At 42.0% G+C, this 20,249-nt stretch overlaps 1 protein-coding gene across 5 annotated transcripts in view; it reads right to left on the bottom strand.

The window, feature by feature from the left end:
* The window catches only part of lpin1a (lipin 1a), a 73,636-nt gene that overhangs the window by 50,624 nt on the left and 2,763 nt on the right, over positions 1–20,249 (bottom strand). The window contains exon 1 of one of the 5 annotated variants that reach the window (XM_007897066.2): positions 5,578–5,936. The exons of the other annotated variants lie outside the window; for them this stretch is intronic. The gene's annotated coding sequence lies outside the window, so the exon portion shown is untranslated. Of the gene's footprint in view, positions 1–5,577; positions 5,937–20,249 lie in introns of those variants that run through there. 5 annotated transcript variants of the gene reach the window in all.

Here is a 20,249-nt window from a genome sequence, read left to right as displayed (position 1 = left end):
GAATCAATCAGTTCAAGGAAAACTGGATTCAGATTTTAAAGTTTAACACTGATGGTCAGAGGTATATTGATTGCCATTGCATGGGATGGCAAACTCGATCAGAGTTAGGCCACTATCATGAACAGCAACACAGACATTGCAATCTGTGGGCAGAAACACGGTTGAGGCAGTCAGAGGCTTCAGCCAACTTCAAACCTCTGTACTGAAGCTACCGTACTGAAGTAGTTAATGACTGTGTATTGTGCCAGTGATATGCAAAAGCAGCCAGTTTGGACACAGCAATACCCTACAAGTAATCATAGCACAAGTTCGGTCTGGATGAAGAAGGCCCTTTGCCTCCTCCAATCTCACCTCTCTAGAACACCCACCTTACCGTCCACCCATTACTGCACCAGGCTGCTTTCTGAACAAATCTAGTGTCTAGGCTTTAAGCACCTTTCCTGGCATCAATTACTCTCTGCGTAAAGAACAACTTCCTGTCCTGAATTTGTCATGGTATCTTTAAAGTCCACCTTTAAGAGGCAGCCAGGACTTTAATTTAATGAATCATCCGAAAGGCAGCATCTCATATAGTGTAGGACTAGCTACCCAGCACTTCACTAGAGTGTCATCTTAGAGCAGGATGGTTCAACTGCCAGTCCATCGACTGCAGGTCTGTTTCACCCAAATCCCCACCCCCTCACCCCACTTCATTTCATCTGGCCCACCCACTTCCTCCCTAATTGTTATATTATGTTTGTGGAAGGGAAACACAAAAATATTGCTTGTCCTGCCCGCGGATGTTTCTCAAATGGGGCATCCGGCCCTCAGCAGCCAAAAGTTTGAACCAACTTATCTTAGACTATGAACACGTCCCAACATGTGCCTGGAAACGAAGATTTTCTCAATCAAAGAATCCTCGCAACTGAGTCAGTCCGACCTCATAAGAACACGCACGCAGTAAAAAAGCCATACAAAATCTCCAGATGAAATGAGTCTAACATTCCCGAACCTAATCACAATTTTGCTATCCTGATTTCCGAGTATCTCTATTATGAATATATGAGATTCTTTTCAGTGTCACGGCACACAAGGTGAAATGTATAAACAAGTTTGCCAACACGATCACCACAGACCTGACAGGGCTACTTATTTTGAAATTCAAATGTCCCACCACAAATGCCATACATGCTATGAAAAGGCCCACAGAGATAAAATTATACATCTGTGGCAATTAGAAGTAATATGGCATGGTCATGGTGAGACATTCTTCGACTTGCAGAACTCCTCAGTTGTTCCCTATATGTATGTAATTGCCTACTTGTTTCGCCCACAAAATATACAGTCACCACACTTTACAGTATATTCTGTGGAGTTCTTTGAGATGTCTCAAGAACATGATAAGGCGCTATATCAAATCCAGGGATTATTATTATTATTATTATTACTACATAACCTGCAGACCATCCAGAATTCTGCCACCCATGTCCTCTCCTACACCAGGCTCCAGGAGCCTATCACCCTTATTGTTGCTCAGCTCCACTGGCTTCTAATCCTTTGTCGGATCGAATTCAGCATCCTTCTCCTCACATTCATGTCCTTCCATGGCCTCGCCCCTACCCTACCTCTGCGACTTACTGCAACCCACCACCCCAGACATTCAGTGACCACTGGCCTACTTCATAGTCCTTCACCCTATTAGCCCCACCATCAGTGAGCAAGCTTTCAGCCCCCATCCCGGAGCCCCTCCAACTTTTCTCCTTCCTCCCCACCTTTGACCGCACTTTCAGTTATCGTTTACCTCCTCCCCCACCCATCTTCTTCAGCAGTCGTGCCCAACCTCACCTCTCTCCCCCCAGCTTCTGTGCCTCACCAGCTGTATAAAGTTCTTTGAGACATCCTCCTGACGTGAAAGATGCTATATAATTGTAAATTGTATTGTGTAACATTAGCTAATTTCATGCAGCTCTGTAATTGACATGCATTATTCTCCGTATCCTGGAACCCATTCATCCTAACTCATAAAGCACAAAGTCACGACCGATCTACAAAAGTCCATCTCTATATGTAATATGAGTCTTAATGTCCTTCAGATCAATATCATCACAACTGATATCCTGTTCAGCTCTCACCAGCATCTTCTTGTCCATGCCTTTGACTTCAACAACTTCCCCAATTGCTCCCTCTGGCTCACTGAGCAAGTGTGTAACCTTGATGTTTTCAGCTCTTTCTAACTCTACATCAAATCCACCAACAAGGCCACCTTCCTCAATCAAGGGAACATTCTCCTGAAATGTCCTCCTGCCATGAAAGGCATGATACCAAATGCAACAGATATTATTTATTATTACTATAGCGCCTTCTCACATTGTCGAGATGTCTCAAAGTGGTACAGGAATTACAGCAAAGTGTAGTGGCTGTACATTATGTATGTGAATGCAGCCGCTAATTTAAGCAAAGTAATGTGCCATAAATGGCCATTAAGTGATAGATCAATTTTATCTGAGGGAAATGTTGGCCAGGACACCAGGAGAAACTCCCTTCTCTTTCAAATGCCATGAAATCCAATCATTCAACTGAATAGGAAAATTGGGACTTCGGTTTGACATCTCATATACAAAGGACAGCACCTCCAACAATACAGCACACCTTCAGCTTTTCTTTGGACTGTCAGCTTGGACATTAGTTCAAAGTACTACTGAGGTAAGCTGAAACTATGTATAATTAATGGGCACGTACATGCATGAACACTGTTGGGTTATTTGCCCAACCCACATTTAGATGCCATTATCACTCCTGAAGCTTTCCAGTCAACTTTCCTTGTAGAAATATTTGCCTAGCACACTGTTGCTGCCAACATATCTTCTAATCAATCAAGCATTGCTATGAATTAGACACATCACTGGCCTCAGTCATTCCACTATACAGTATTACTATTTAATTACATAACAGTGTTAAAAACAAAACAGTAAAATAAAAGCAATGATAACTATAGGCTAGGTGATAAGTCAGTTTCTACTAGACCTTCCAATCCAGACAGAGAACAATTAATCAAATAATAATCTTACATTTTTATATAGTGCCTTATGATGTCTTTGAGACGCCTCAAAGCGCTTCACAAGGTATATTGTAAAATGGATTGACTGCGTATTTTGTGGGCTACATGTGGCAGCCAACTGCATACACAGCAATGTCTCACAAACAGCCATGGAGTGAGTGACCAATTTTATTTGGGGGGATTGTTGGCCAGGTCACTGGGAGAAATCCCCTCTCTTTTCGAATAGTGTTGGAATCTTTAATATCCACTTGAACAGGCAGATGGGACCTCAGCTTAACATCTCATCTGAAAGAGGGGTGTACCTACCCTACCCTAAATAATTATCACAAGGACAGAATATGTAGTAGTTTTTATATCCTACTTAATGACAGCTTTTGAGCTGAGGACCTCCCTTCTCTTCACCCCTCTTTCCTCCTCAACTTCTATCAAATAGTTTCTCCCTCGTCCGTTTTAAAAGGACGGCTTTCTTTCTCTCCGCATCGTCTTTAAAATTGCCGATGGACTCTGTTTCTTGAATCCCAGCCCAGACTTTAAAACTTTTTAAATTCAACTTTTTAAAAATGCTTCAAATTGTTTTTCAGCCACAACCCAGTGAGAAAACATGGAATCCCAGCTGTCGGGATTCCACGTTTAAAGCACGATTAAAACACATTTTCAGAGATAATTATCACATCACACATTTCTCTCCGAGTTGCAGAAGTACTCTCACCCTAATATTATGGAGGGGGAGTATCTCCTTGGTACAACTATAGGGTAAATCTAAGGCACTGACAATCCCAGACCAAAGTGACAAATCCCAAGGTTCATGTAAGTTTCGCGCACACAATACACAGTCAATTCACTTTACAATATATTCTACGAAACACTTTGAGTCACCTCAACAACATGGTGAAGTGCTATTAAATTATTTTATTAACTATTATTAAATTATTATTATCAAATGCGAGCATTATTATTATTATTATAAAACACGTTGTGGGTCTCTTGGTAGCTAGTTTCCGCAGCATCAGCAGGGATCCTCTGTGTCAGGGTCGATGAACACAAGTATGTTTTTTAATACAGATTTACTACTTAAACTTCACTAAACCCAGCAATCACAAATTTATTTTTTGGCACTTAGCCATCCATTGTGAGTTGTCGATCTGACACTAAACTAATAACAACAAATAACAACAACAAATGACATTTGTAAAAGGGCCTTTGACGTCGGGAGGACGTCCCAAGGTGCTGGACAGTCAGGAATTTGGACCCGAGCAGGGAATTGGGATCAGGGAGAGGTGGAGGTCAGGCAGGGTAGGGTTAGGAAGGTGGCCGAATGTGCGGTCGAAGAGGAGTGTCTTGAGATGTGATTTCAAGGAGGCAAAGGGAGGGAGCGAGACATATAAATAAAAGATTTAATTTTGAATGGTATTTCCAGGACTCGTCGACTCTCCCTTATTCTCATGCCCTGTCTTCCCTCGTTCCAAACTTCCCAGTGGGCTGACCACGCACTGCTGAAGCCCTGCCCTTTGGCCTTGCTTACTGTCATCTCCCGACTCCCCTCAGCTAAGTGTCAGGTTCTACCACTGTTAAGCGCTCTGAGACCCAACCCCACATGAGGAGTACTATATAAATGCAAGTTGTTGTTGTTGCTCCCAGTATCAGGGTGTGGATTTTGGCTGTTGACCCTGACCCGAGCTCTCCCCCCAAATGCCCCTCCTTCTATTCCCCCACCATTAACCATTCCCACTCATTTCTCATAAGAACATACGAATTGTTAGATGAAAGAAGACCAAGGTCCATCCACCATCCTGCCAGTCGCAAGCACATGTCATGTCCCAGGCTATATAGTGTATCCCCCGATTTTATTTCCTAAAAGTCAATTTAGAAGAACATAACAACTTCCTGAATACTGAACTTCTCAGCCCTCTGAAACGCTATCCCACATAAAGGGTGTCATATAAATGCAAGTTGCTGTTGTTGTTGAAAGGTGAGACAAATGACCTTAAAATAAAGGCTTCTCAACAACTTCTCAGTTTGTCAATCAGTACGTTAACACAACACTTCAGCTGCTCTGTCTAACAGAGAAGAGAATGACTTTTCCTAAGCAAACACTTTCAGAAAGCTGCAGACTGGAATAACGACAACAACAACTTGCATTTATATAGCGCCCTTCACGTGGGGCTAGCATCTCGGAGCGCTTAAATAAAAGCTCATCTGCATCGCTCTTAATAAGAATTTCAACATGCTTTATAAAGGCTGTTTCGCCAGGAGGAATCGTGCCTGTCGTGTTGGCTGAACATAAAGCACAAAAGAAAGCCAGAAAAACTGATGGCTTATTATTATTATTATTATTATTATTATTATTATTATTGACAACATTTCTTTCCCAACCTGGGACCTGATGGTCAGTGATGCACCAGAGTATCACAGTGCCAACACTGCAGTCCTCACACAGTAACAGCCCAGAGCCAGGAGCTGGACCAAGCCTGGCATTTCGTTCCTCTTCTAACACAGCCCAGCACAGCCGGTCCCTTATTCTTTATAACCCCCCCACTCACCCAGTCAGCAATCAGCCTTCCAACCTCCTTCCAGCCTCTGAGACGGGAGATCTGTGCAGTGTGACCGCTTCACACAGTCTGAACCTGTTCAGTTGCTCTTGAACATGAAGCCTCCCTGAGAGCAGCTGCCGTCCCAGACACACACCACAGCAAATCCTCACTGCCCGCAGTCACATGGGGTGAGTGCCCTGAACCACAGCGATAGGGCTGTGTGTGTGTGTGTGTGTGCAGCTCAGGGTCCAATAACTGCTTCGGAAATAGTTACATAAGAAAGGTTTTTCCAGGTGGGATACCCGGACTCACATTCATAAAGTCCTCGCCTGGCTCTCTCTCTCTGTCTGTCTGACTGTCTCTCTCTGTCTGTCTGACTGTCTCTCTCTGTCTGTCTGACTGTCTGTCTCTCTCTCTCTCTCTCTGGCTCTCTCTCTCTCTCTCTGTCTGACTCTCTCTCTCTGTCTGTCTGACTGTCTCTCTCTGTCTGTCTGACTGTCTGTCTCTCTCTCTCTCTCTCTGGCTGTCTGTCTCTCTCTCTCTGGCTGTCTGTCTCTCTCTCTCTCTCTCTCTCTGTCTGTCTGACTGTCTGTCTCTCTCTCTCTCTCTCTGGCTGTCTGTCTCTCTCTCTCTGGCTGTCGGTCTCTCTCTCTCTGGCTGTCTGTCTCTCTCTCTCTGGCTGACTGTCTCTCTCTCTCTGGCTGACTGTCTCTCTCTCTCTGGCTGACTGTCTCTCTCTCTCTGGCTGACTGTCTCTCTCTCTCTGGCTGTCTGTCTCTCTCTCTCTCTCTCTGGCTGTCTGTCTGTCTCTCTCTCTCTCTCTCTGGCTGTCTGTCTCTCTCTCTGGTTGTCTGTCTCTCTCTCTGGCTGTCTGTGTCTCTCTCTCTGGCTGGCTGTCCCTCTCTCTCTCTGGTTGTCTGGCTGTCTCTCTCACTCTGACTGTCTGTCTCTCTCTCTCTGGCTGTCTGTCTCTCTGTGGCTGGCTGTCTGTCTCTCTCTGGCTGGCTGTCCCTCTCTCTCTCTGGCTGTCTGGCTGTCTCTCTCTCTCTGACTGTCTCTCTCTCTCTGACTGTCTGTCTGTCTCTCTCTCTCTGACTGTCTGTCTCTCTCTCTCTGACTGTCTGTCTCTCTCTCTGACTGTCTCTCTCTCTCTGACTGTCTCTCTCTCTCTGGCTGCCTGTCTGTCTCTCTCTGGCTGGCTGTCTCTCTCACTCTGACTGTCTGTCTGTCTCTCTCTGGCTGCCTGTCTGTCTCTCTGTGGCTGTCTCTCTCTCTCTCTGGCTGCCTGTCTGTCTCTCTGTGGCTGCCTGTCTGTCTCTCTGTGGCTGTCTGTCTGTCTCTCTGTGGCTGCCTGTCTGTCTCTCTGTGACTGGCTGTCTCTCTCTCTCTCTCTGGCTGTCTGTCTCTCTCTCTCTCTCTGACTGACTGTCTCTCTCTCTCACGGTTTTGTTTCCTTAACATAGACACCACAATCTCCAGATGTGCTGAGAAACAAACAAGACCCTCACTGGGGTTTTCTCACTCCTGGTTTTCTCTGTGTTGATGATGAATGCGGTGAAGGGTTTGCAATGCAATGCTGCCCCCCCCCAACCCCCCCACCCAAACAGCAGGAGAACAGCCACTGGATTGCAGCCCCTGGGATTGCCTTCCCCTAATGTGTACATTCATTACCCAGCTATGTGGTGACTGACTGACTGAACAGGCAGTGGTGCTAACCTAAGGTGATGTGCTCGGCCAATGATATCACATCAGCCAAAAACATCTGAGCTCTTCACACAAACACGGGTTGAAATCTTACACTCCATTTGCATATCCACCCGACTCAAATTCCCCACCACCAACCACCTCGAGTAATCGTAATCTTTTACGGAATCTTCCCTTCATCGTGCAGCATTTCTGATAATAGTAACCATAATCCGTCTTCAAGGCGTCTCAAAGCGCTTCACCAGGTATTCTGTAAAGTGAATTGACTGTGTATTTTGTGGGCGAAACACGTTTTTTCCAGCCGATTGCGCACAGCAGTGTCCCATAAACAGCCGTGGATTAAGTGTCCAAATTATTATTTTTTAAAATGTATTTATTGAGATGTTCCCAGAAACACTGGTTGAAATCTTACGCATTATAATTTAGTCACCTAATCCATGACTGTGCGCAATTGGCTGCCGCAGTTCACCCACAAAATATACAATCATTACACTTTACAGTATATTCTGTGAAGCGCTTTGAAACATTTCGAAGACGTGATAAGGCGCTATATCAAATGCAAGGATTATTATCATGCATGCACCCACCTCGAATTCCCCTTCACCGCCCTGATTACTTGCGTAATATTACTTTCATAATATGAAACAGTGACTCCGCTTAACAGTGGTGGAGTCAGGCTACGCCACTGTGTAGCTCTCTGAGACGCTACCCTGCGTGGAGGGCGCTGTATAAGTGCAAGTTGTTGTTCATGTGCAGTATTTATATTATAATAATAATATTCCTTGCATTTGACATTGCGCTTATCTCGCCTTCGAGCTATCTCATAGCACTTCACAGAATATACTGCAAAGTTAATTAACTATATTTTGTGGGTGAAACGCGCAGCCAATTGCGCACAGCAGTGTCCCACAAACAGTCGTAGATTGAGTGACCAAATTTTTTTATTTTGATGGGGAGGGATTATTACCTCCAGAAAAGTGATTCACTCATCAACAAACATCCAGATTGCTACGAACTGCTAGGTAAACAGAGGCGTGTGGAGTAAGGAAACTTGCCTAACATTTTGGCCTGCCCGGGAATCAAACCCAGGTCCTCTTGTTTGCGAGGCGAGTGCTCTAACCATTACACTACAGGTCTCCAATAGTAATATTCCTTTCGTTTACAGTATTTATGACTGTTTTTTTTGCCCACAAAATACACAGTCAATCCACTTTACAGTATATCCTGTGAAGTGCTGTGAGATGTCTCAACAATGTGGTGAGGCGCTATACCTATTCCAAGGAATATTATTATTATCATTGTTTATTATTTTGATCTTATCACCATTTTTAATTTATTTCATCCTAGCAAGTTGTGTCATGGCTGAAGATTACCTGAAAGTTAAGGTTAATGGCACTATGATTAATAATATCACCTCAAGATACACAGTGGATCTAACAGTAAATCCTATGAGGCGCTTTGAGACATCTCAAAGACGTGACAAGAACCTTCTCCAGTTGGTAGCACTCTCACCTCTGAGAAAAGGTTGTGGATTCAAGCACCACATTGGGACATTGAACTCATAGTCTAGACCAGTGCCAACCAAACTAAGGCCTGTGTGGCCGTCAAGAAGCGGCCCCAGGAACACTTGTGTTCGATCGGTAGTGCGTTTCCTTTTTTTATCTTGGTTGAATATGTCTTGATCTCAGGAATATTGTAGAGGGATATGGTATAAATCAAGAAATATTCAATCAGAAAAATGTATTTTGTTGGCCAACCAAAACGATTAGACTGACGCTCCAGTGCAGTGCCGGGAATGTGCTGCATTGTCAGAGGTGCTGCCCTACGGATGAGATCCTTACAGTTAATAAAGCAGGTGAATGTTAAGCATCCCATAGCACTATTTGAAAAGAGTCCTGAAATTTTCTCCCAGTGTTCTGGCCAGCAATCTCCTGATGAAATTGGTCATTCACCTCAGAGAATTGTTGGCTAGGAAACTCCTTTCCCCTTTTGAATTGTGCCATGGGATCTTTAATATCTTTTTATGCAAATTGGCTGACGTGTTTCTGTAACCTACGTATATATTTAGAAAATATTCTGTGTACTTCATAATATCTAACCCTAAATTGACAGTATTTCTTCCAGATATTCAAATTGGTTAATGTATACTGAAAACCAAGTCTCGATCTGATTAGCTTTTGTACTGACTAGTTTGAATATTTAAATAAAATAAATAATTAACCCAGCCCATTATTGTATTGGGACGTTTAAAACAGAGATGGACTAAATTCTGTCAATTCTCTATCAAAAAAATCATTTGAAAGTAACAGAATTCAGTGAAATATACGACATTTTTTATTAAAATGCATATCGAATTCCATTGACCTTTTTGTGTGCAAACATATCCATGTTATTGGAGTAAAATTCTTAATTGGCCTTCATTAACAGATGGAGATCAAAGCTGTGTTATTTTCTGATGTAAATTCCATCTTTCCTTAGGCTTTTAACATCAGTGCTAATATATGACTAGTTGATCTTGGCGTTGATCTTGGGACGTCCTCCCGACGTGAAAGATGCTATACAAATGTAATTTTGTTGTTGTTGTTGTTTATAAGCTGCAGGTTAATATGCAGGGACCCATCATGGCATATTGGCCAGCAGATAGATGGGGAATCCATTTATTTAAGTGAAACCTGCTTTAATTTCAGCTATGTTGTTTTCAGTCATAAACATCTGTTTCTTGTAGTGATTGTATAATTGTTTTTGGTGTCTGGCACATGTGCAAACCCATCACATGTTTGAGTATCCAAACCAAACTGAGAGTTCCATGCATCCACTTACACGTGGAAATTCCAGAGATGTTTGTTGGAATGCAATGCTCACTCTCTACCTTGAGGGACATATCCTGCTTAGCTAATTCCGGAAAGTATTAGGTGCAGGTTGGCAAGAGCTAAGGATTGGGGTCCCCAGAGTGTGTGTTGGGGTGTTGGGGTACTGTTGGAGTCTAACCAGCTAAAACTGAATGGCTTGCTATTCAAAGCACTGTCTGGCAAACTTTCTCGCTGCTTGTCCAGCTAGGACCACTCAGCCCATTAGAGCTTTAGCTTGCAGGGTTAAGCTGAGTGTGAAGAGTGCCTGCCCCCCAGGGACTGGTCTGCCCTTCCAAGTGCTGCTGCTGAGCCGGGCTGGCTGTGCTGTTACCAGCAGTGCCCTAGAGTACTGCGGATTATCGAGACCACCACAGGGGATTGGCTCGATTCCGACATTTTGTTGCCAAACTTGTCACCTTGGAACTGACTGTGTAACCAGAAACAGCTGTTATTATCAGATGTTTTTCTCTCAATTTAGCATAGAGAAGATGCTTTACTGCCACTGAGCTAGTTTTGATGAACCTTTGCAATATAGCCTGGAAGCAAGCTACTGTTGATATCAGTGTCTCACTGCACAAATTTCAATATGTATGACATATACAGGATACCAGTTCACAATTTGCTAGACATTCTGGGCATGGAATAATCTGAGTCTTTGTTGAACCTACCAATTTCCAAAACTAGCCATTTTGAAGATTTGCTAAAGCTTTGAAAGCATCTGCATGACTGTCCAGAAAAGACCAAACCAAATATTCTCTTTCAACACAACACACCTGATCAAAATACCTGAATAGCAAAGCAATGAGATTAGATTCATGGATGTGATAGTCGTTTTGGATAATAGGGAGAATAAATTGTACTCATGCACAGGTGGAGATTTTCCTCCAAAATACGTGGTCATTTGGCCACCACTGCTTGCATTCTTAGCGCTCGTTCACCTGCCAAGTTTTCAAACCACAGCGCTAGGAGCAACTTTGAACAGTGACATTCTAAATGAGCAGCCTTATGTTCAAAGTCGCAGGGGATGAACAGGCCGTAGGAAGGTGAAAGGCATCAGCCCGCATGGAAAAAGCTTTGTCAACCATCATTATGTTTTTGTAGAGGTCAGCAGAAAAGTTCACCCAGAAAAATAAAGATAAATATACCATGGCACCAACAAAACATAACTATACAATCACAGGAGTTAAAAACTTTGGAGATATAAATACTGTACAGACCACTTTGATTTTCCAGCTTTGGGAAGTCCTGGAATCCACTGTTTTTCCTTGAAACTTCAGGGAATCGAACAACTGGGAAATAATTCCCATAATGATGTCTTCTTTCCTCCCACATTTGGATCAATATTCCTGAATAACGATGGAAACAGACGTATAAAAACACAGCAGCCTAATCGGTGCTGTGGTTTTTGAAAGCTTCGATATCCTATCCCATGATTGCAGCAGACTGATCCTTTCAATGATGGCCCACACTGTGCAAGTTCTAGTAACTGCCCGAACACAGGCCAGCCGACACCAGCACTCGCTGTGCTCATTGCTGAGAAACACAGTATTTCTAGTATTTAGAAACAAATTCATTTGTAAGTTAATTACATTTTTGTTTTGGTCAGCTGGGTGTCTGACACATGTGACAACAACAACAACTTGCTCTTATATAACGAGATAAGCAGGAGGCCGGTGCCAGTGATGCGGAGGCGCTGGGTGGTGGATTGGGGAGTGAAGAGGTCGGAGAGGTAGGGAGGTGCCAGGGAGTGAATGGATTTGAACACAAGTGTGAGGATCTTGAAGTTGATCCATTTGGTGATGGGGAGCCAGTGGAGCCTGGACAGAACTGGTGAGATGTGGGTACAGAGTTTGGTTTGGATCTGTTTGCGGGCGGCAGAGTTCTGAGTGAGCTGGATCTGTTGAATAGTGGAGCTGGGGAGACCAGAGAGGAGTGCATTTCAGTAATCCAGGCGGGAGGTGACAAACGTATTCATGACGTATTCAGTTTTGGCTGCATTTGGGGTAAGTTACAGTCTGAGGCAGGCAATGTGCCGGAGGTGGAGGAAGGCGGTTCTGGTTAGCGACAGGATGTGGGGAAGGAAGGACAGCTGGGGATTGAACTGGACACCTGGATTGCGCACAACCCATCACCATGCTAAAGAGTATCCAAACTAGAAAAAGTTCTACATCGGTATGCAACCCACACATGGAAATTTCCCAATGTCTGGAATAGAATACACTGTCTCTCCCTAGAGGGATGCATCCTGCTTACCTAATTCCAGAAACTATTAGGCACAAGTTGGCAAGAGCCAAGGCTTGGGGACCCAGAGTATGTGTTGGGCTGCTGCTGGAGTCTTACCAGCTAAAACTAGAAGCTTGCCATTTAAAGCACCATCTAGCAAGCTTCCCCCTGTTGGTGCAGCTAGAACCCCCACCTGTTGGAGCTTTGGTTTAATAACAAGAACAACAACAAATTGCATTAATATAGCGCCTTTCACATCAGAAGGACATGACAATGTACTGGACAGTTAAGGGTTTGCACCTGAGCTGGGGGTTAGACGCAAGAGGGGTGGAGGATTAATTTATTAGGAGGAGAGGAGGATTAAGTTATTAATTAATTATTGGTTATTAACGATTGCTCACAGGGTTACCAGGAGTTGAGTGGGAAGAATCCCGGTCCCAGTGACTGGTATGCCCTCCTGATGAGCCAGCTGGCTGGACTGTCATCAGCACTGACCTGGTGTACTGCTGACCCACATGGCTCAGAAACCAGAATACTGAGAAAACCACAGAGAATTGACTCGATTCCAACATTCTGTTGCAAAGCAAGTCACCTTGGATCCAGCTCTGTTCCAAGAGAGACTCCACTTAACTCACCCCAAGGAGGTATAATTTGTGGCATTCCTTAAACCAAACTCACCAGTGGATGCAGTCATAATCTTTGACCGTTGATGAGTTTAACTCTTTCCTTGCATAAAATGATTTTGAGACGTCTCGAAGACGTGATAAGGCCCTATATCAAAATGAAAGAATTATTATTGTTACTATGATGATTATTATTATTATAAGGAATGCTTTAAGGTACCATTTTATGACCCCGAGGTAAGAGTTATTTTATTAGGTTAACTTTAGGCCCTGAGTGACATGTCCTACATCAGTTGTTCTTTTCATTGAATATTGAGTTCCCAGGGCTGATCTGCTTGTAAGTCCAAAAGTTGTGCTTTTCTAGGTCAAAGAAATAACTTTGGCCCAGAAGCTCGAGATCAAGCCCACTCAATTGTTAAAGGTTAATCGGTAGAAATCAAAGGTGAAATAAGTTAAGGAAATCTTTAAGGGAAACCATACATTTTACTCTATACAGTATTTAGAAATAAAATCTGAAAATTCTGGAAATGCAAATTTGCTGGAAAAAGAAACATTGACCTTTCAGATACACTTACCAGAATCTAAATGTTTTCTGCGACAAAGGCAGGCAATAGAATTAAATAAATATATATGCAAATTCCACTGCGATAAGATATTTGAGATAGAATTTTCAATTACAAAAAAAACACTATCTGCTTGAATGATTTTCTATGTATAACAAAGGAAATCAGCCTCAACAATAAAACAATAATAATAATTTACAACACTCCAATTGATTTGCTTCTGACTGATTTGCTTTTATTATATATATCAAATTATATTAGTTTTACTTTGTGTAGGTCATTAAAGCCAGGCATTCACAGTTACATATAATAATATAATATAATAATCCTTTCACTTGATAAACTGTAGCCCTTATCATGTCAGTGAGTTGTCCCAAAACACTTCCCAGAATACTGTAAAGTGAGTTGGCTGTATATTTTGTGGGCAAAACGTGACTTGTGTAGGAACATAGGAAAACAGAACTGAAGCAGTTTTTCGGATCATTAAGTTTATTAGATCTTGGTTGATTTTTTAATCCCAATGCCCCACTCTTTCATCATACCCTTAATACCTTTACTACCCAAATATCGATCTATGATGGCACACATTCCTCTCCTCATTAACATTTTTAGCAAAGATAGATACAGAACTATTTGGCAATAGAGTTGCTAAAAGTAAATAATAATACTTGCATTTGATATAGAGCCTTATCACGACTTTGAAATGTCTCAAAGAACTTCACAGAATATACCGTAAAGTGAATTGACTCTATATTTTGTGGGAGAAACGCGGCAGCCAATTCCTCACAGCAGTGTCCCATAAACAGTCGTGGATTGAGTGACCAAATTAATAGTATTTTATATTTTAATTCTTTGAAGGGACTATTACTCCCAGAAAAGCAATCCGCCAATCAACTAACAACCGAGTTCCTACTTACTGCTAGGTAAACAGAGGCGTGTGGAGTAAGGAAACTTGCCCAATGTTCAGCCCTGCCCGGGAATCAAACCCAGGTCCTCTCGCTTGCGAGTTGCTGTGCCTAAAAGAAAGTAATCTTTTCATTGTAATTCTTGTTTAACTGGTTCTAGAGTTACATAAATTTACATAGACTACTATACAGAAAGAGGCTATTCAACAACAACAACAAAACTACATTTGTATAGCGTCTTTCACGCCTGGAGGATGTCCCAAGGTGCTGGATTCAGCCCAAGTCTGAGCCTGTGCTTATACTCCAATTAAGGCTCCACTCCACCCATACTCTCTTCTTCCTCATGTGTATATCTAGCTGCCTCTTGAATGCATCTGTACTATATGCTTCAACCACTGTTTCAGACTGAAAGTTTCTCATTCTCACTACCCTCTGTGTGAAGTAATTCCTCCTAAATTTGCTTTAAATCCCCAGGTAACTATCTTATACTTGTGCCCCTGGTTACAGACTCCCCAACACGTGCTCAGATTAAAACCGCTGAAGAAATAGTATGGCATTAAGTTTCTGATGAAAATGCTTCATATTGTATAGCTCCAATTAGTTGGCTGAGGTCCCGAATTTGCATGTGACGGCAATCAATGTAGATATATTAAGTCTCTTTGTAGTTTAACTGTGTTGATTAACCTGCACAGGGAACATTTTGTTCAAGAACTTATTGATCGTCCACTTCAGACCTCGATCAGTTGATTCGCCCTATTGAATCTGTTAGTTAAATACAGTGCTAGGCAGAGTTCATTGGATTGACTGACATAAGAATGCTTCTTTCATCAAGAGTAATTTGCAATACAAATCACAGGTAGGATTGGGGGCTGATTCATCCAACTCACTTCAGATGATGTCAGCCATTTAGTTTGTGCTTACATTTTTGGCATAAAGAAAGTCGCTGGGCAAAATCATGACATTGGGACACGTGCCTTGACAAGGGAAAAAGTATCTCAGGATATAAATGTCACGACCAAGTCAAATTCCCACAGGTTGCCGTGATAAACATTGGGTTTCCTACTTTACGTTCCAAAGTGCTTTATCCAACATGAAGGCATCAATACAGCTATTGTTTTTTCTCAAGCAGATTTTCAAACCCACACATCACATAGAAAAGGATTTTACTGTCAGAAATCCACAAGTTCAGTCGATATACCAACAAGCAGAGAATAACCTCCGTAGAGTACTCCCTTCTGCCTAAGTTTGTCAAGCACCAAAGGTAACAACTTCAGTCATTTACAGTAGACTATATAGGTTCCAAGTCCTGATGTGGGACTTGAACTCACAACCTTCAGAGGTCTGGTGCTGTCAAGTCAAGCAACGTGGGAATACAAATAGATTAAAACATAGGATTCTCAGTGGTCCCAGTTGAGTCATCCATACAGAAAGGAAGCAGCTTGAAGTAAACATCCAAGATCCTAGCATCAAAACTGCAGAACCAGTTCAAATAAGCTTAACATTGAAGAGGAAAGGGTGAATTGAGACACAAGAGATTTGGATGATGAAGTGGAGTTTATCTGGAATACCAAACCACAGCATACCAACGGCTTAGTTGTAAACTAGGTCAATAGCATTATGCAATTCATCTGGGTTCCAATACAGAGTACGTTCCAGGGTTATGAATACTTTGCTATGTAGCTACCGTACTAAAATAACTCCAAGTACATCAGCTGTCGAAGTATTGCCAGGCTTTTCAAATGTTGCTGGTAGTCTCTGAAAAAAATCCAACCCAGGTCTGTTTTATACCATACTGGCCATCTGTGGGCCCAAGCCCTGGCTCTTGGCAGCCTGCGCCTAAAACTCTCCAGAATTAGATAAGCGGCATGCGTCCCTCCAGGGAGAGGGTCCGCATTTCATTCCAATACATGAGAATTTCCATGTGTAGGTGGGATGCATGGAATTCTTAGTTTGGTTTGAACACTCCTAAACATGGTGATGGGTTTTCACATGTTGTCAGACATCAGGCTGACCAAAAAAATCTGTCGTTCAGCCTTTTAGATAAGAACGCAAGATGTCACTGTGCCAGAGCCACAGGCAGTATTAAAATACTGTAGCACATCTTGCAGAAAGCCTTCTTTTTTGAATGACTTTCAGGAATGCAGGATAACTTGCTGGATCAGTATGTTTCCAACCCAATGAGGAAGGAAGCAGTGCTGGATCTAGTTCTGGAGAATGAAATGGGGCAAGTGGAACAGGTTTCAGTAGTAGAGCATCTGGACAACAGTGATCACAACATCATTAGGGTTAGAGTACTTATGGAAAGGGACAAGGAACAATCAAAAGTGAAGATACTCAACCGGAAGAGGGCTAATTTCAGTGAGTTAAAAAGGGACCCTAGCCAAGGTGGACTGAAAAGAGATTGGCAGGTAAAACAGCTAATGAAGCCTTCAAGGAGGAGATAGTTTGGGGACAGAATAAATACATTCCCACAAAGGGGAAAGGTAGGGCATCCAAATCTCTCTGGATGAATAAGGTAATTGGGATTAAAATAAAACAGAAAAAGGAGGCTTATGATAAACGTCATGTCCAAAATACAAAAGATAATCAAATAGAATATAAAACGTAGAGAGGAGAACTGAAAAAGGAAATAAGAGGGTCAAAGAGATTGTATGAGAAAAGATTAGCAGGTAACATAAAAGGGAACTCTGAGGTATTTTATAAGCATGTAAAGAATAAAAGATTAGTCAAAGGTAGGGTGGATCCAATTAGGAGTCAAGTTACCGTTACTGCTGTGAAGTGCTCACATTCATTTTTACCTTATATGTAGTAATGCTCCAGGATGTTGAACTCTATAAGGCAGGCTTCTCATAAAGGTCTAATATCTAATCTGACAGGAGCCCGGCCTAAATTCCAAACACATGGCAGGATTCCGGTGCACTTCATGTCTATATCCCACGCTATGGATGGGCAAGTGACATCCTTCAATTCTGGCCAAATTCTCACTTACTGATAGACTTTGAACAAGTGCACTCTTATTTCCTACATTACATCTACAGAGCTGGATACAACAGAAAGTTCATAAATCACCGCAGAAATCATAGAATAATAAAAATTACAGCATAGGAGGTCATTGATTCAATCAAGCCTAAGATAATCATCTATTGGTGCTAATTCCCAATCCCAATTTCCTTCTGTTTCCCTAACTCCTTTTTATATGCTCTTCAAACATTTACCCATTTCCCTTTTAAATGTCACTGTCCACCTTAATGGAGTCCTGTAGCTCAGTGGTTAGAGAACTCACCTCGCAAGTGAGAGACTTGGGTTCGATTCCCGGCAAGGGCGAAATGTCGAGTAAGTTTCCTTACTCCACACGCCTCTGTTTACCTAGCAGTAAATAGGAACCTGGTTGTTAGTCGGTTGATGAATTGCTTTTCTGGGGATAATAATCTCTTAAAAAAAATTAATAATTTGGCCACTCAATCCACGACAGCTTGTGGGACACTGCTGTGTGCAATTGGCTGCCATGTTTTGCCCACAAATATACAGTCAATTCACTTTACAGTTTATTCTGTGATGTGCTTTGAGACGTCTGGAAGACGTGAAAAGTGCTATATCAAATGCAAGGATTATTATATTATTATTAATGGTTACTTGTGGCAAATCAGTCTACATTTAAACCTACCCCTGATCTGGCTGGAGCTCCGATCTTGGATTTTTATGAGTGCTATTTTCACAGCTCAATCAAAATCCTCCCAGAAAAACAAGTTTTAACACAAATATAATCAAAAAGTCATTGTGTAAGAAAGATTGCAGATAAGAGGCAAAGTGCTGTTAGACTCCATTTTCATTTTCTTGGTTTCACTCACGCAATACACAGTCATTGCGGTTTGCAGTATATCCTATGAAGCGTTTTGAGATGTCTTGACAACATGATAAAATGCTAGATCAACGGTAATTATTGATTATTGTTATTATTAAGCATTAATAATGAAGTCCAGTAGCTTAGTGGTAAGAGCATTCACCTTGCAAACAAGAGGACCTGGATTTGATTCCCGGCAGGGTGAAACGTTGGCCAAGTTTCCTTACTCCACAAGCCTCTGTTTAGCTAGCAGTAAGTAGGAACCCAGTTGTTAGTCGTTTGGTGGATCGCTTTTCCGGGGATAGTAATCCCTTCAAAAAATAACTAAATAAATAATAATAAAAATAATTTGGTCACTCAATCCACAACTGTTTGTGGGATACTGCTGTACGCAATTGGCTGCCGTGTTTCGCCATGAAATATACAGTCAATCACTTTACAGTATATTCTGTGAAGCACTTTGAGACGTCTTGAAGACATGATAAGGCTCTGTATCAAATGCAAGGATTATTATTACTATGAGTTTTAAATAGTTTGAAACAACAACAACTTGCATTTATATAGAGTAATTCACAAAGGGCAGCTGCTCAGAGATCCTAAGTAATTTCTTTTCCAACTGCTATTTAATTTTAGACTACAGATAAAACCTTTTAACCACAAGTTGCAAATATATAATGCTCTTCATGCAGGAAAGTATCTGGGGGTACTGGATTGTTTTTAACTGATCATATCTTTATTTTTGCTTGTTAATACAGGCTGATGCAACGTACCACATTGTGAAACATGGCTGATAAACTGGTTTGTTTCGATTTGTTTTGCAAGACTCTATATCGCAAGTTGTTTTGTTTTGCAAGATTTGCTGTTTGGATAGAGAACTCTGATGTGGAATGTTTCTTTCAGTTTAGACTTGACTGGTAACTCAATTCATTACTGTGTTGATGCAAGTTCAGATCTTCCCTCCACAAAATATTCCCTGCAGCTGCCAAACTCAGTCATTCCACGTTTAACCCAAACACTAGAGCCACTGATTGAGAGGCACTTCTGACAGAGGATTTACTTCCTCTGTGAACTGTGTTCAGCATGCCAGAACTCATTCACTTGCAAAATTTAAAGGACCACTGATATCTTTGTGGGCAGGATAAGGGGCAGTACAAGCCAGGCTAATAATTTGGAACAGCCTAAACAGCAATGGTATCAGTCGGGATCAGCAGTGGAACCATGTGACCATCACAGCTCCAAAACATTCTTTTTGAAACATTCAGAGATGTAATCTTTCTTTCAATGCTTCAATGTCAATGCTACAAGGTACTGTGTACTTTGATGCTGTTAGCAGCTTCTGTATGATGATAAATAATAGTTATAATCCTTGCAGCTGATATAGCACCTTATCACGATGTCCTAACATCTCAAAGGGCTTCACAGGATTTATTATAAACTGTAGTGACTATATATTTGGAGGTGAACATGGCAGTCAATTTGCCCACAGCAATATCCAACAAACAGGCTGAAGTGAATGACAATTTTTTTGTCTGGAGGATTGTTGAGCAGGACACTGGGAGAAACTCCCTTCTCTTTTCGAGTAGTACCATGGGATCTTTATGTCCACCTGAAAAGGCATGGGACTACAATCTACCTTCTCATCCAAAGGACAGCATCTCTGATACTGTAACGTGGAATGACTGAGTTTGGCATTGAAGTGTCAGCCTAGGTCCTAGACTTTGAGTTCAAAGTCTAAAAGCTTTAACCCACCACCATCAGACTCGGAGACAAGAATGCTATCAACTGAGCTAGGTTGACACCGATAACATCTTTAAAAGGTCTTCAAACACTGAAAATGAATCAATCAAAATCACCCTGGAATCACAATCGAAAGACAATGAGTGTTTTCTAAATTGTTTCTGAGTACGAGATTCCAGCTCACTGACTAGATTCAGATGTTACTTGTTTCTTTATGTTAGGCTAATCTACAATGA

Source organism: Callorhinchus milii, unplaced genomic scaffold (assembly GCF_018977255.1).
Source record: "Callorhinchus milii isolate IMCB2004 unplaced genomic scaffold, IMCB_Cmil_1.0 Scaffold3, whole genome shotgun sequence".
Taxonomy (NCBI): domain Eukaryota; kingdom Metazoa; phylum Chordata; class Chondrichthyes; order Chimaeriformes; family Callorhinchidae; genus Callorhinchus; species Callorhinchus milii.
Note: the sequence above shows the minus strand (reverse complement) of the source record. Positions and strands in the feature narration are given on the sequence as shown.